The sequence below is a fragment of the Peromyscus californicus genome, unplaced genomic scaffold (assembly GCF_007827085.1).
Source record: "Peromyscus californicus insignis strain IS unplaced genomic scaffold, ASM782708v3 Scaffold_8__1_contigs__length_139910024, whole genome shotgun sequence".
Lineage (NCBI taxonomy): Eukaryota > Metazoa > Chordata > Mammalia > Rodentia > Cricetidae > Peromyscus > Peromyscus californicus.
The window spans coordinates 112,748,681-112,766,827 of NW_026294606.1; positions in this window are offsets into that span (position 1 = coordinate 112,748,681).

An 18,147-nucleotide genomic window follows, 5' to 3' on the forward strand; every position below is an offset into this window, starting at 1 on the left:
GGGAAAAATTTTCTCTTTTTAACTAATTTCTCCCTTTAAGATATCTTAATTGATTTACCAAGTCTGACAACTGCATAGAACAGTAGAAGTCTGAGGGAGTTTCAAAACAACTACCTAGTGTGGTAGCAGTCTGAGATGAGAATCCAGAGAAAGCCCACAACCCACCAGGAGAGAAGAAGCCAGAGACTCCAGACCACATGGGGTCAAGACTCTGGCTCCATGCAGTTCAGGCCTGAGCCATGCAGCTCAGGCCTGAGCAATGCAGTTAAGGCTTGAGCCAGGGGCTTGTAATGCCACAGGCATGTGGTTTTTTTCATGAATTCATGCCACAAAAATTAGGGCAGAAGATATAAGATTAATTGCTAAATGTTCTTATCAGTGAAAAATCCAGAGCCAGATATTGGGGTAAAAACTGAGAAATCAGGAAAAATGACAAGCCACAGCTAACTTTAACTCACCAACTCCTCTGCTTCCAAAGAGATCTACATCTTGTATACCCACACCTATATGTCTTTCTGTCCCTGCCCTCTTACTTCCTCTCTCTGCCCAGCTGTATCACTTCACCTTTCTACCCAGCTCTGTTACTTTCTGTCTGTCTGTACAGACTTCCAGATCTCTACATTTAGCTAGCACTGAGAATTAAGGCATGTGCTACCCAGCCTGACTCTTTTCCCAGTGTGGACTTGAACTTACAGAGATCCAGATGAATCTCTGCCTCCTGAATGCTAGGATTAAAGGCATGTGCTACCATTGCTTGACTTATATGTGTAATATAGTGGCTGACTTTTTCCTGTGAACCTCAGATAAGCTTTATTGGGGCAAACAAATAAAATATCACCACATTTTCCCCTCTAAATCCTTCCACCCTACACACTCCTTGCTTTATTCTAGCCCTAGCTCTAGCAGGCATTCCCTGGGAAAACACTAACCACTCCTGCCAGGGAAGCATATAGGCTGACTACAGATTTTTACCTCTCTCTGCATTCCTCCAAATCCAATACCCTAGTCTCATCCCCACCTCTGTAGCAGACCTTCTCCTGTGGCCTATCCTCAATGTGTATCCTCATTCCCAGGGAAATAACTAATAAATAGATCCTGGTAGAACACCTTGCCTTCCTCTCTCTTGTGAAGATTCTCCATCTCCTCCACCAAACCATCACCACTCGTATGTCTGAGGTCCTAATACCCAGAAACACATTTTACTTGTAATCCCCAGCATTAACACCTATCAGAACACCAAAAGATTTTCTTATCAGCAACATAGCCACCACACTCTCCTAAGAAGAAAAGAGGAAACAGACACCAAGGAACCAAACATGCGTTTTTACTACATTATTCTCTAGTTATTACATGTGACTCTACCACACTGACAAACACCTACATGCAAATCCAGTTGAAATAAATACGTGTAAGGAAAAATAACACTTTTTGATTAGAGATATGAGTACCAAATGTCTCTAACATACATTTTATATTTTATATATTCTTGTCTACACATACACCCATATTCATTGTAGAAAAATTAAACTAAGATGTTTTGCATACTCATATATTTTTGAGAGAGAGACAAGGGATAAGATAAAGGGAAATATGAGAATGGGATCTGAAAATAAAAAATAAATAAGAAAGAAAAACAAAAAGAGCATTATCTCATTATCTGGGGTTGACAAATATTAATTTGTATTATTTGTGCCTATTTGTCTTTTATTTGTAGCTTTCAACTTACTGTGATCATTTACTCAAAACATGGACTATTATGAAATGACTATAACAAGATATATGTCACTCATGTTGTGTGGATAAACATGCTATAAAAGGAGTTTATTTCTTTGACTGTAATGATTATAAGTCATGAAGAAATGTGTGGTGATTTCTGATTTTACAGTGTTGAGGATCAGATCTTGAAGCACCATTCCACAGCAGAAGCACTTTCTCCATACACAGCACATGGAGTATCCAGCTAGTTACTCTCAGCATTCATTCTGTAACAAACAGTGCCAGTGCATGGATAAATTACTTCAAATATAATTGACCTGCCTACTGCATATGAAAAATTGTTTAAGTATGGGAGATACAGCAATGAAGAAAATAGCACATAAAGTTGCCACCTTCATTAAGCTACTTACAGATTGGAGAAGGTTAGCTTCAGAAGAAGAAAGGAAATTTGACTTGATGGAGAATGAAGACAAAGGAAATTATCATGAGCTCAGTCAGGGATGTGTAGCCATCCTCGTGTTTGCTTAGTGAAATAGCAGATTGCTTGCTGGAGATGAGCAGTAGGGAGGTCATAGATACTAGTGTTTGCCTGGCATTTTTCTCAGCCTTCTTTCCTTTGTCCTAGTTGGCCTCTGTGAAAGTCATAACACTGCCCCCCAATAGTGTCTCATTCCTCTTGTAGCTCTTGGGGACGTGTGTTCGTTCCTCCGTAACTCAGGAGCCAGGTAAAAGTTTGCTCAGGAAAAGCTGATGGACTTAAATTGCAGCCAACTCTGAAACTTTTAACACAAAGTGATTTTTTTTTTCCGGGTAGAGGTGCCTAACCCTCTTTAAATGTTCTTCACAGAAGCAATCAGATCCAGAATTCATATCTTGAGAAAAGCAGACTTCTTCTTTCTTGAAGCAAGCCAGGCGCAAAAGAAGTATTCTTGCGATAGCAAGCCCAGTAAGTCACATAAAACTGGGCCATTATTACTTGTGTCCTTGTAGGTATTTTAGCCTTTAAATGATGATACTATCATTTTAATTAAAGCTGAAGTTTCTTCAGCATTCAATTCAAAAAGAGGCTGCAAGGTCCTATTCTACAGCAGAAGCTAAATCCTTAGTTCTCAAGTAAAACGAAGTTTATGCATGAATGTCGGAAAGCTGGGAAGTTCCACAACTTCATAGTAGGAGATCACTCACAGACGATCAGAGCAAAGAGATACTCCAGAACTATGAAACTTATGCTCATAAAACTCCTTTCATAATATATAAAATCAGCTTTAGAAAAGGCTCAATACTGAGAGAAGTCAGGTTGGCCTGTTAGATACCATAAATTCATCTTAATTTTAATATCTGAGTGATATGGATGACTTTATTAGATGATTATTTTACAAAGGACCATGAAAATATTAAGATTCTTAATCTGCAATGCCAATTGTGAGAAATGGTATAGTATAATATACCATATATAGTATATTTATATGGTATATATAATTTATATAATATTTTTATAGCATTAACTATTATCATTTAAGCTGTATAATTTATTGTTGAGGGAGGATGTCTTGGGCATCCTAGTACATTCCACAACATCCCTGGAAACTTCCCAATATATGTCAGTGGCTTCCTCCATAAAGCTGCAACAGGCAGAAATGTCTCCACGTATTAATGTGTTCTAGTGGAGAGGATAGTTTCAGCATCTCAGCTTGATAAGGACAACAGCCTTTCAGCACCATCTCATACCTATGTCTTACCTTACAAAGAGTATTTTGAAAAAAAAAAAAAAGAAAAGAAAAGAAGGCAAAACAGTTTGCCTTTCCCACATGTACAATAAGTGAAATTGTACAAAAAAACTACTGTAGCTAAATCTTCCCATTTCCCTCATTAATTTTATATAATATGTGGTCCATCTTCTGTGGACAGACTCATTGAGATGTTTTAAATTTGGCTACATGCAGGAGAATGGAAAATTAAAAAAGAAAGAAAGAGTTTATTTTAACTGGCAGCAGTAGGATAAACCAACAGTGTAGAAAGAAAAAAAAGAATAGAGTCCACATTCCTGTCCTGGATACTGAAGATTAGACCTTAAGGTGTTGCTGCATTATACTTACAAAAATAATCAACTCAAAACTCTATTTCTCCCACTGACCATCCACCTGCCCTACACTTTTGTCCACTTTACACCATCTGGTCTTTCTTATTATACACCAATGTAGGTTTTTGTGGGAAAGTTATGCCTTCTTATCCTCCAAGCATCTTTATGAAATACCCTACACCTGAGAAACAATTGACATTTTCCACAATTGCTTTCTGTAAAGATTACATTTTATGGACATGGTCCTAAGATTGTTCCCTCTAATTTTTGCCTCACATTGGCAAGAGTTCAACCATACCTATTTATATTAGAAGTCCTTTGACTTCAAAATCTTGATTTATCAAGTTCATTTTACCTATTGAGGGAAGTAAATGGCATGGTTCACTCCCTTTCCAAAATATGTGTAAGATAGAAATGCATTTATCACTTTCCAGTGACCAGTGGCTTCAAACTTTGGGGAACAATTGGACATATTACCTGAATGTTAAATATTAAATTTGGAAAAGAACTTTGCATTATTCATAGGTGACTTATAGGGAAAATATAGTGTCGTTGGCAATTCTCTTGACATGAACAAGTTCTAAAACTGAAAGTTTATATAATATGTAAATCCTTGAGGTTTTTAAGGACAATATCTCCCTTAGAGAATCTCCTGTCTTTGGAAATAGATTTTTAATAAAACACATATTTGGGATCTTGTATTTCTGGGATATTCATTCTCAGTATCTTCCTGAAATATTTTGAATGCACTTTTTTGCTTAGGACTTACCAGGTCCATCAGAAAAACAACTGATTTGATTAACTAACTACCTAACTAATTAAGTAAAAAGTGAATAGAATTACATAGCTATGGACGGGAGTCTACAATGAAGTGAGGGCCGCATACTTTTTTCTGAAAGGGATGCCATTCTCTAAGTACATATCATTTGGACTTGACCTCAGTCTTCCTTATGATTTCCTTGGCATTGTAATGGTTTCAGACATTTTCTAAATGGCCAAATACTTACCAAATATCACAAGTATGTTGGCACAACTATCGATATTTGTCAGCCAATACATAAACAAATGGGTCACTGAGCTACAATGTGTTTCTAATGCACTTGAATAATGTGTGTTTCCAGATGTAAATTATTTTTTGGAAAGCATCTGCCTTTTTTTTGGGTTTCTAAAGAATGTAAACACAATTTCCACATTCTACTTAGAAAATAATTGTATTTAGAAAAAAAAACTGAGTTTAATATGAGTATTCACATGTGGGCATTCCTTACAAGTGTTTCACTTATGAGAATCTTTAATAACTTCTAAATTTCGCTTTAAAAGTTAAGTTTTGTGAATGATGTTGAAACAGTTGACATCAGATGAGTAAGGGTAGGAATGGTGTACTTTTCGTTTTGCTACAAGTTTGCAAAATGCGTTTTTTTTTTTCTTTAGTTTTCAAAGTCATCCCTGATCTCCTTGTATTTTCTTAAGGATCTCATTTTGCTACAGGTTGCCTGTAAAAAGAACAGACTCAACCCCAGATAGCTTCTTGTAATCAGCTGCAACTCGTATGCCATCTTCACTACTCACTATGCCAGAAATTTTGGCTTTCTCAAAGTGCAGAAAATTAACTCTATACTAAATAATTGTTAATTAATTCTTTTAGCCCATGTAATTTGTGCCAAACAGGCATTTTTCTGCTTATTCTATGACGTTCTCATTATTGTTTGGTGAAAAGTATAGCTAGGTTTTGATTTCATATGATTATAAAAACTGTACTGTTTTATTACTCAGTCTGATTAAAATGCTATCAACTCATTTTCAGCAAAACATCTTTCCTTTTTATCTGTAGAATTTTTTCTGATTCTACATTGTTTGAAATACCCTTCAGTAAGGTAAAACAAAGAAACAAACAAAAACACTGAGTGTGGCCGGGCGGTGGTGGCGCACGCCTTTAATACCAGCACTCGGGAGGCAGAGCCAGGCGGATCTCTGTGAGTTCGAGGCCAGCCTGGGCGACCAAGTGAGTTCCAGGAGAGGCGCAAAGCTACACAGAGAAACCCTGTCTCGAAAAACCAAAAAAAAAAAAAAAAAAAAAAAAAAAAAAAAAAAAAAAAACCACTGAGTGTGACAGGAAAAGAAACATTTACAAATTATCAATAATAAACAAAAAATCATTCACACATACTTAATAATGACTGTGAACTCTAGGTATCATCAATTGCCTTGAGGGGTGATGAAGACTGAAGTTCAGAGAAACAACCAACTGGTTATTTCTAAATATAGCAGCACAACTCTATCAGCATATCACCAAGCCCCCATTCCTTCCCTAGGTTACTTTGAGGTATTTTAAAAGAAAATAATAAAATGCTCTTCTTGGGGAAATAAAGGTCAGAAGCCACAGGACCATCTGGCTGTTGTCTTCTAAACCCACAGAGTTTATTAAATAATAATTGACTAACAATGTATTATTAATCAAAAGCATATACAACCTGTAAATCTAATCTTTTTTGTTCACATGAGAAATTCAGTGTTCCCAGGTTGAGCTAAAACATCTCAACAGATATTATTAAACATATAAAGATACTCTGATGTGAGCAGGGATTTCCTCAGTTGCATCTGTAAGTCATTTTCTTCAAAACTATTACCATATATTACTTGGAGAGTATAATGGATCTCATTATGCATCTCCATTCATGATGCATGGTTTAATTTGCTCAGATTCAACTACCATACACTTCCCCCCTTCTATCTTCATACCCCTTTTCTTTCCTTGTATGATTATTTTATTGTTTGATTTCTACACAAATAATAACATATTGTGATCATTTTTACCCCACATTACCCTCTTATAGCCCCTTCCCACTTCCTCTGAAATTTCTGAGTAGAATAATTAGGGTTGCTTGCATATACATGTTTAGGGTGTTACTGGAGCACAGGCAACTTACCAGGTGCAACACAACAGTAAAAATGGCTCTCCCTTTCCAAGCAACTGTTAACTGACAATAGCTCTTTAGGGATGGGTAGGGCCTCCTGAGCTCCTCCCCCAATTCTGATAGAAGTTTGTAGGGTCTGATCATGGGCAGATCTTCTGTTATGTGCCATGTACAATTCACAAAAAACTTCTGATTTTTTTTAATTATATGAGCAAATCTCTGCTATGTTTGTAGATTTTTTTTTTTTTTTTTTAGAAAACTGGGACTTTAATCATAGCAAATGCTTGGTTAACTCCCTACTTATTTGGGAAAATAAATCCAGATTTATTGAAATGCTCTGTGGCAAATTAACAGCAGGGCCAAATTAAAAATTGTTCATTGCACAACAAATTCAAATTAAAATATAATAAGACATGATGTAGGCCTGGCTTGGCTGGATTCAGATGTTCCTATCATATTTCCAAGTTTCTTTATCTTCATGTATGCTTCTTGGTGCTACATTCTTCTGTGCACACTTCATTCCAAACAATACATAGCTCAGTTTGGCAGAGCAGGAAATATAACACAATGCTGGTAGTCATGTCAGAGGAGCAGCAGGGGGCAATTGAAGTTCAGGGGTCAGCCCACCAGGAGCTCCTGCTGTGACTTTACCTGTTTGCCACTGCCTTCTATCTGGCATGGTGTGAATGGCTGTAGGGAGATCCCAAGGCCTGTGATGTAGTCTGTTTATTTCATGGAAACATCGTTTTCTACTGGGCATTTTTAACTGTGAAATATTATGAAGATAATTTCTTCTTAAGCTGTACTGTCTAATTGATAATAATAATGTTAGTTTAAACAGAGTTTTGATGATAAAAAAAAAAACCAAGGAAGTGTCACACAACTAGAACACACGAGTTTTTATTGAGGATATATATATATATATATTTGGTTAATGATTAAGAAAAAACAATTGAATCACAGTAGCCCAGCTAGTTTAAATTCTTGTAATCTTAACTTTGGGAGATGTGTTCACAGGTTTTGGAGTACGTCATAGCTGAAACAAAGCTTTAAAAATACTTAAAGTTAGACTAAGATGTTTTCATCAAATAGCATTGAGGTGAAAAGCAGATGAAGACAATCTAAAGTTTTAGAAAGGCACATAGTTGAATGGGGAACTTAAGGTCAGGGAACAAGAACAAAGCAGCCCAATTATCATTAGCTGATGTGACTTTCTTGCTAGGATTGGTTGATGACCAAAGGTGATGATTAATTTCTTATACCCAATTTTGCCCTCAACCTGATATATGTGTGTGTATGCATCCTAAAGATTTAAAGTAGAGCTCACTGATGCTTTTTCATATAGAAAAGTTTAGATTTGTGAGTTTTTTAAAAGATTTCTTATAGGGTTTCCTTTTGAGATAAGTAATAAAGTGATCGGCCCTTTCTTTGTAACTATAAAAACACAGCCTGACAGTAAAATAACACCTTGCTAACTTATACTCTGTTAATTTATAACAAGTTTCTTGGGAATAAATGTATGTGGATTCTTGGGATAATTTGTTTTTCACCTGTAATATGTAAAATGTTTAATCATGTAAAGGATATGGAAAACATGCTGTTTTTGCTTGTGTTCATTGTAATCATTCACTTGAAAAAAGGAATGTAACAACATTGTAGTTTTTATATTGCCTGAATATTTTGCTGGGGTATATAAGCTGTAAGAGAAAGAATAAAGATAGAGTTAAAATAAGTCAGATGGAAAAAACTAAGAATGAGAGAGTTAGAAGAAAAACATCAAGAGTGAGAGAGTTTAATAGGAATTAGAGGAAACCATCAAGAATAAAGATAAAGTTAGAAGGAAACCATCAAAAATAAAGACAGAGTTAGAAGGAAAACATCAAGAATGAGAGAAGGAAATCACCAGAAGAATAAAGAATAGAGACTGCAAAGGAACAGTTTAGAAAAGTTCTAAAGGAACCCATCAAGAGAGTGTGTGAGTGTGTTTTTCCCTTAATCCCCTCAGATAAAAGTGTCATAGTACACACTGACTCCGTGGATTTCTTTCGAGCCCTGCACTGCTGGAGGCTGCCCCCAGGGAGCAATAACACAATGTTCAAGAAGTCTTGAAAATCTCTACCTAAGGATTACTGGATAACATTCTATGACGACTCCACTGAATACTACTCTAGTGATGTTTGCATACTCATAGCAATAGCTGTAGACACAGAGGTTTCCAGTTTGCCAAGTCTCATCACTCATACCTTTAACCAAGGTTCCAGGTTGCATTCCAGTTAATAGACTCAGAGGAACCTCAAGGATACGGAAATAAAAACTGTTTAAAGAAGGAAACTGTAACTAGAAGTTTTTCTGTGCCCCACTCAGCACGCAGCCACTCAGACCCAAGTAAACACACACAGGATTATATTAATCAAAACTGCTCAGCCATTAGCTCAGGCTTACCACTGACTAGCTCTTACACTTAAACTCAGCCCATTTTTGTTAATGTATATGTCACCATGTATTCCATGGCTTTACCTGTGTGCCATGACATGCTGCTCCCTGGACTGTGGGCTGATGTTTACTGATTTAGCCTTCCAGCCTTCCCACAATTCTCCTTGTTTGCTTATCCTGCCTACACTTCCTGTCTGGCTACTGGCCAATCAGCATTTTATTTATCAACCAATCAGAACAACACATTCACAGTATAAAGAGCAATATCCACGGCAGGGAACATCATTCTAATACAATTTTTTAGAAAGACTATTACTAATATACAAAGTCAGCTAGCACCACCATTGCAATCAGGTCTATAAAGCTTTACATTTGGCTCAATGTTAAAATTATTCGCCTAAAAGTGAATGTATATGTTTAATGACCTTATGGGGTGCTTGGAGTTTAGAGTATATTTTCTTTTCTTAATATAGTCAATAGTATTGTTTATGTTGTTCTATTTGTAGTAATGATCAGAGACATAGAGGCTGTGTTTGCTAAAAACACTGACATGTCACCTGACGTCTAGGTATCCAATAGGTAATTAAAACAAAATAAAACCTTGGTATTGCTGCCTCTGGTTTTCATCTGTGTGTTTTGTTGTGAGTTGCTCTTACAGCAGTCACTGTGTATTCTAGGAACATCCAGTATAAAGTATAAACATCCTGTGACAAAGAGTCAAATAAACCAAAGGTTGCAATGATTTTCTGATAGAAATAAGGCCCTGACTGAACATCCCCAATATCATAATCCTCAGGCAGACTACCGTATGATTAACGTTTAATGACTATACATACCCTTTGGCCCTCTCCTCTGTCTCTTCCTTAGGTAATATGGCAACATATGTCAGAACCCTAAAGGCTAAGGACACTGATCCCTTTGTCTTTATACTGACTAAAGCTCTTTTATTTATTTATTTTTGCTTCTCAATTACTTTTATTCTTTGATTTTGGATGAGTGGTCATACCTGATTGTTTAAGGACTCAAAATTTGGATTTCTTGCCTAGAACACTAGCAATAGTTACACTGATAATATGTAGAATATCATTCTCAATATATTTCCTACAACAGCATCAACTTTACATCTTGCTTCTAGTGTCAAGATGCTCTACTATAACATTATTATAATGTGTGACTTAAGGAATGTAAATACCACTATTTAGGTCAAAATCCATTTCTTTCTGTGTTTTTTGAAATACTACTTCATAATCTCTTGGAATGTTGGGCAACAAGGAGATTGCAGACTTACCCTGATCTGTGTAGAGGAGAAGGAAGAAATAGTTTGGAGTTGAACAAGTGCTATGCTGTTTAAGCACTTGGGTGGGAAGTAGCAAAAACCCAAATGAACAAGATCAAACAGCCTGTCTTTCTAAGCTTCTAATTGTGTTTGTATGATCATTCACCTCAGTATTTCCATCTCTGCATCCCTAAGGCTCTATATGGATCCATACATTTGATAGGTGTTCAGTAAGAAGTCACTTATCTTATGGAAGAACATACTGACAGGAAAATCAATGATAATAGTTCAGCATATTAAGTCCTTTGATAGAAGGAGGACAGAGAAGGAGAATCTAATAAAGCCTCTACATGCATGGAATCAGATGCTGAGGCACAGTCTGTCATGAACCTCTTCATATTCTTACATGAAATTCTTAGTGTGTCAGAATTCCACTAGTGATTTCACTTTAATGAGTTTCAAGAAAAAATTTTGTGTAGGTGAAAATTCTGAGAATGATGTTATATAGAAAAGAAATACACTACAATATAAGAGCTAGTCTTGTCTGTAAAGCTAACATGGTTATGCTTGAACAAACAAGAAATTCATCCCAAGATACACTCAACAATTCATACACATACATTCTCTTTCTTGTCATATATATATATATATATATATATATATATATATATATATATATGTGTGTGTGTGTGTGTGTATACAAACAAATACACACATGTAAAATATAAAATAATTGCAGTATTGCACAGTATTATTTATATTAACATGAGTTGTATAACTTAAGGGCTTAAGTACCTTAAGGATCTGGTATGTTCTAGGTTATCATAGAAGTCACCAAGCTAAAAAGTACATGTGACAGGGATCAGTAGTATTGACTGAGAAACAATACTCAAGATAAAGGTCTAGGGAGGAAGAGTCTGGGAGAAAAATAATAGTCCAGGGGATCCCAGTGTGGCCTGCCCCTACAGATAGCATAGGTCACCAAGCTATTGATTACTTCCACTTCCAGCTTCCTTGGGTGTAAAACAAGTATATAGGCCTTTATTGAGGAGACAACCCTGCATGTTTAACATTCATGACTTCACTCCTGATTACCTGTGAGCACAAGAATCTTATATCCTCTACAATTGGAATGCTACATATCTACAAAATTAAAGAGTGAGAAAGATTCTATGAGCCAATACACAGAACTGAACAAGGTGGCTCTCACTTGTAATCACAACTCTTGGAAGGCTAGGCAGCAAGATTACTGCATGTTCAAGGCCATCCTGGGCTTCAGAGTGTTACCTTGGGTCTAAAACTAAAAAGAAACAAAACAAAACATATTCAGTGAACCAAAGCCAACAAATACATAGTATATAATGATCTTTAAACATTATACTGCATGAAAAAAATCAAATCTATATTTGTATAAGAAACATGAAGTAACAGGAAAATATAAACATTTTAATTTGTTAGATATTCAGTAAAGGAAATATAACTTTTTTTGTGAGATTATTTACCTAAAAAGAATAAAGGAATAAAGTGAAAATGAGAAAGAAAAGTAAACTCAAGGAGAATAATCTTTCTCTAGTCTATCTTGAGAAAGTATACTAATGTTCTCACAACCGTAAATGATAACTATACACTACAGTAAACCTAAAATATAAAAATAAATACATCTTGCTGGGTGTAGGGGTGCACAAAAATAATCTTCACATTTGAGAACATAAGACACGAGTATTGCTAGTTAAAAGCCAGTCAACATAAAATAAAATATAAAATCATATGTCAAATGAAGAACCTTGCTGAAGAAGGACAGATGGATTGATATTTGAATATGATACTTGTAGTAAAGCAGCCAAATATTAAACTTAGTTTGCTTTTTTGTGGTGTAATAGGTTACAAATGTGATACTGTTTACTGTATATTCTACAATAAAATTTGTAATTATATTATGACTATGACTATTTGTAACTTCCTTCTAAATATAAATAAAAATATAATTATGTGTGTCTTAAAGTGAACATTTACTCTAGAAACATGTAGTAGCTATCAGCTTTTTCTCCATCCCTTTGATATATATTATAATCTTTCTAAAAGTGAATATATCTCTTGCCAGCTTAGTGTCCCAAGATTGTCTTTGAAAAACAGCCATTGTTTCTTAGTTTCTGTGGCCAGGTAGTAATTTAGTTATAGTGTTCCCTTTCTCCAAGTTGTAAAATTACTCTTTATAATGATAAAAGCTGGTTTTTTTTTAAAGTCAAACAGCAAACACAAAAACCACACCAATTATTAAATTCAGGTGAATTATATCTGAGAAACAATTTCAATAAGTCCTCTGATTATAAGGTTATTAGTTTTAAGTATGCTTCTTGGCGTTTGATTGTGTAAACGATGACCATTTCTTATATCTAGGTAACTTCTTAGTCCAATGACTGTAATAAATACCACATTATATCATCTTACATATGTAGCAGTAGTTTTTCCTCTTTTAAAAATATAGATGGTTATCTATATTATAAGTTCTTTTCTGTGGTACATTCCATGGTATACAATTTTTATTTGACTCTTTATATTAATCAGAACATACTGAAACTTGACTCTTCAGCTTAGGTGAACAACCCTTTGAGAGACTGTTCTAATGTAGGCTACACAATTGTGTCAGTGACTGGTATAAATGCTTTTGTTGAGGAACTGTGAGAAAACAGCTACTAATCATCAAAGTGAACTCTGTCTTGGTAAAACAGAAACCATGAGATAGAATGAGAAAATAGGATTTCTATTCGACTATCTTTTGAATGTCATACATGTCACTTACTAGGCCTCCAGTTAATCGTACTATACTGGGACCTGTCACTTGTTTGGCAGGGTGAATCAAGCACAGCTGGTTTGATAACAAACAATCCAATGGCTATAACATGAAATTTTGAATATTCAGCAGTTCCATGGTATATAAGAAATATTGATTCCAATGTGTTGTTCAGCATTATGGCTGAACATTTCTGATGGTCATGATGTGATTGCCTCTAAGAAAGCATGCATAATACCTCAAAACCTCTCAAAATCTCACAGATGATCATTTAAAATCTGTGATCTTCTACTTGAGTAAAATTACTTAAGAAATGTTATGACCTATCCATGGTTTCTCTCTAATGTTCAGTAAAGCTAGGCTTTCAATTGAGGCCTTTCCTGACCCAAAAAATGTTTTAAGGAGATTTCACATTTGTATTCAAACTCCACCACTATTTGTGTGTTCTACTCAGAAATCGGCAAAACCCCTCATTTCCAAAAAGTTAAGCACAATAACCCCAAAGAAATTAGCTTTCATCCATATTTATCCTCCCTTTCAAGAGAGTCTTTGACCTTTAAATTAGATGAAAGTGGTCTGGTTTCTCAAGTGCATCCCTGAATGATACAGGACAGTCCTTCATATCAACTGAGAAAACTTGAGATAATTTGTGGTTTTAGTTCTCAAAATGCTTTAAAATAGGTAAAGCTCAGTAATACACATGGATCGTGTAGCCAAGGATCAATATTTGCTTTTCATATTTTCAGAATTCAGGGTTTAATGAATAGTTGACATCTACCAGCACCTGGTAAAGTGCTGTACACCTTTTATCTCAACTTTATAAATATCTCTGAATAGTTATTTTAATGTTGTAGCAGCTACCTTAAATGTAATGTGTGTGTTGCTTTTTACCTTTGGAAAGCAAAATCTTAATTAATAATTGTATTAGTGTACATACATGCATATATGTGTGTATGTATATATAAAAACACCAAAATGTAGAATAGAATGTGTTTATTTTTATATGCTATCAAGATATTTTCCATGCATGTAACTTATGAGCTGCCCTGCAAATATTTATATGAGTGTCATTTTCTCAATGATCCAAAGGTGACATATTCAAATTAGGTAACTTAAGGAGAACATAAAAAAAAAGTGTATCATTGTGTTCCTGTTTGTTATTTCCATGATGGCTAAAGTCCTAAATCCATGATTTCTTTTGGGTCTCAGCAATAATACCTCTGCATGGCTGTGCCTGGACTCCATGCTTTGCTGCTTTTACAAGTATTACAGCAGCACACATGGAAATAGAAGTAAAGAGGCCCGTGTGGATTCAAAAAACAGAAGAATCCAATTGACAGTGTAAGGCTTTCAAAGACAGAGTTTAACTTTTCTTAAATGCATGCAGGCAGATAACATCTCTCCCATCCACAATGTCTTAATTTAAAATCCAAAAATATACAGTAGATTAGAGTAATAAAAGTAACAGCAACAATAGCCAAAAAAGTATTGTTTTCATCTTGTAAGTTGCACATTTGTATGACAAGACCCTGAGTGACAGACTCAAACTTCAAACAAATAAAAATATTGAACATTTTTCATGAGGATATTGTAATTCCATAGTGATGCCAGTGTAGATAAGTCCCCTTGACTTCCAGGTCTCTGAAACAATTAGCCCAGTGCTAAACAGACATAATATGCATATTTAAATAAATATTGAATCGATTACTAAATCATAAATGAATACATACATATGTGAACAAATTAATAGATGTATGAATAATTTAGTGAATTAATGAGCTTATCATCTATCCACTCAATTTGTGAATATAAGGACCTTTCTGATTTTCTTATGATTTATGACCTTAACTGCCAGGCAAGACATAGGTTTAAGAAAGTGAGAATAATCAGTCATTTAAAGGTTTTCAGACTTTCCCATCTTAGTACTTAACCAACATATTATTCTCCTTGAGGTTTTTGAAGGATTTGCTTTACTGTATTCAAGGACTTTGATTTTATACACGAAAAATCATTGAAAGTATTAATCTTTTTTTTCATAGGCATCAATTAATACCACCCAACTACAGTTAGATAAGAATAACTTTTTTCTAGATGTTTATATAATTATTGAGTGACGTATGATAGTCATTGGAAAATGATTATTTACTGTCATTATTGATAATATGGATATGTTTTTCATTGCTGGCCTATAAATCAATTTGAATCATGAAGTTAGTTTAGAATATTTCCTGACGATGAAAGTTGTGATACATGGAGATATATATGTATCTTAGTACTTAACCAACATATTATTGGTTAAGATAATATGAGAGAGAGAGAGAGACACACACAGAGAGAGAGAGAGAGAGAGAGAGAGAGAGAGAGAGAGAGAGAGAGAGAGAGAGAGAGAGAGAGAGAGAGAATTTTCTGAAGGACTGGAGAAATGTTTTTTTAGTAAATGCTTGCTATGCAAGAATGAAGAAATTTTGTCAGATCTCCAGCACCTACATACCAATACAAAGATAAAAACAATACATGTCGAGAATTGTTGAGACCAAGGTTGAATAAAGCACAGGGACAAATAGCCAAATGAATGGAAACACATGAACTATGAACCAATGGCTGAGGGGTCCCCACTGGATCAGGCTCTCTGAATGGGTGAGAAAGTTGATTGGTTTGATCTGTTTGGGAGGCATCCAGGCAGTGAGACCAGGTCCTGTGCTCATTGCATGAGTTGGCTGTTTGAAACCTGGGGCCTATGCAGGGTCACTTGGCTCGGCCTGGGAGGAGGGGACTGGACCTGCCTGGACTGAGTCTACCAGATTGATCTCAGTCCTCGGGAGAGGCTTTGCCCTGGAGGAGGTGGGAATGGGGGGTGGGCTGGGGGGAAGGTGAGGGGGGAGGGAGGGGGGAGAACAAGGGAATCCGTGGCTGATATGTAGAACTGAATTGTATTGCAAAAAAAAAAAATTAAAAAACAAAACAAAACAAACAACAACAAAAAAAACAATACATGTCTGTAACACTGGGAAACCAAGACAGGTGGATCTCTAGAAGTCACTGGCCAGAAAGTGCAGAAAACTAGCAATTTCGTATCTCATTGAGAGATCTTTTCACCAAAATTAGAATGGAACATGAGTGAGAAAAATATGTGATCTTTGTACATTCATGGGTACACCCATGAGCTCACATTCACACCACATACACATACACATACACATAAAAAATGATAATTTTCTCCAATAATGTATCATTATTTCACTGGGACAAGCAATGACTAATGCCATCATCGAGGTATGGAGGCACATGAGCTAATGACAACAGTTTGGAGACAGGTGAAAGATGATCATGAGTTTGAGATCATTTGTGCCAGCTAATGAAACTCTCTGTCAAAAGCTAATGACAAAACAGATACCAAAAGAAAGCTACCAAGAAGCCCTGTATTACAGAAATCAAAGTAAGACAAATCTATTTGTTACCTCTGTGTATTATGTTTTGTAACTTAATGTCTCTGGTCACATATTTCTCAAATAGAAAAAGAGGATAGAGACAGCTGGTTTTGTAAAGATTAGGTGAGTTTAAATTCATGGTTAGCAGGTTTGGGAAAGGATGCTTGCTGTAATCATTAGACCATCATCAATACTGGCATTGGTTATCATCAGAAAAGCTGGTTATCATTTGATACATTCCTAAAATCTAGTGGCCTTATAAGAATTCCACATTTGTTGCTATTTCATTTTGTGTGTGTTTCTAGACAGGGTTTCTCCATGTAGTCCTGGCTGTCCTGGAACTTACTCTGTAGACCAGGCTGGCCTAAAACTCACAGAGATCTGCCTGACTCTGCCTCTTGAGTGCTAGTATTAAAAGTGTGCAGCACCACTGCTGGGCTTATTTTTTTAATATTTTTCGATCCTTTAAAAATGTTCATAGTACCCTCGGTTTGATGCCTTGAAAGGCAGAAGAATCTAACATATGCAATATATACATATATATGTTTATATATATATATATACAAATACATGTGTATGTGCATGTGTGTGTATGTGTGTGTGATAGATGTGTTTGTGTGTGTGTATGTATGTATATATGCATGCCAAAGGTAAGGCTGTAGTAGGAGTGCTACCTGAAATATGCTTAATACAAAGGAAGTGCTTGCACATGACAGGCAAACAATAATTTATAATTCATTGATTAATTCACTAAAATTTACTTTATATTATTGGTGTCTATTACATAATTTTTGCTTTGTAATTTTTTGAACATTATAAACATAAGTTTTGGATTCAGTGATATTTAATATTAACTGTTTAATAAATATGTCACTGAAAATACAACTTCCTTTCATGAACTCATCCCCTTTTGCTGACAGAGGTCTTTTGGCTTATAGAAAACATATCAATTATGATTATTTATGAAGGCAGATTGACAGAGCAAGAATCGGATGCACAAACACATGAAGTGACTGTGTTCCTTTTTGATAGATCTAGTAAATGGAGACAGAAAATTACTTTGCAGCATTAATTTAACGCATATTTTTCTGAGATATAATACTTACTGTTTCCTCATTTATGAGCTTTATACAAACGTCATCAATTTTGACAATATATATTGGTGTGCTCTGTTTTTATAGGCAGTAAAATGCATGGTTGGTTCTGTTTTATTTTGTTTTCTTTTGAAACAGAGACTCATTATACAACACCGGTTGAACTGGAATTTTCTACATACCAGTCTGGTCTTGAACTCAGAGAAATCTTCCTGCCTCTATTTCCCAAGGGCTAAATTAATGGGCTTAGCCATGAATGGACTAGATAATTTCTTAAACTTTTTCTGCTCACAACCCTTTTACCCCAAAGATATTGCATATGACCCTAGTATACAACACTTAAAACCGCATATCCACTGATAATAGTTCATAAACAAATTTGCTTTAAAACAGTTCTTTCCACACATATAATTT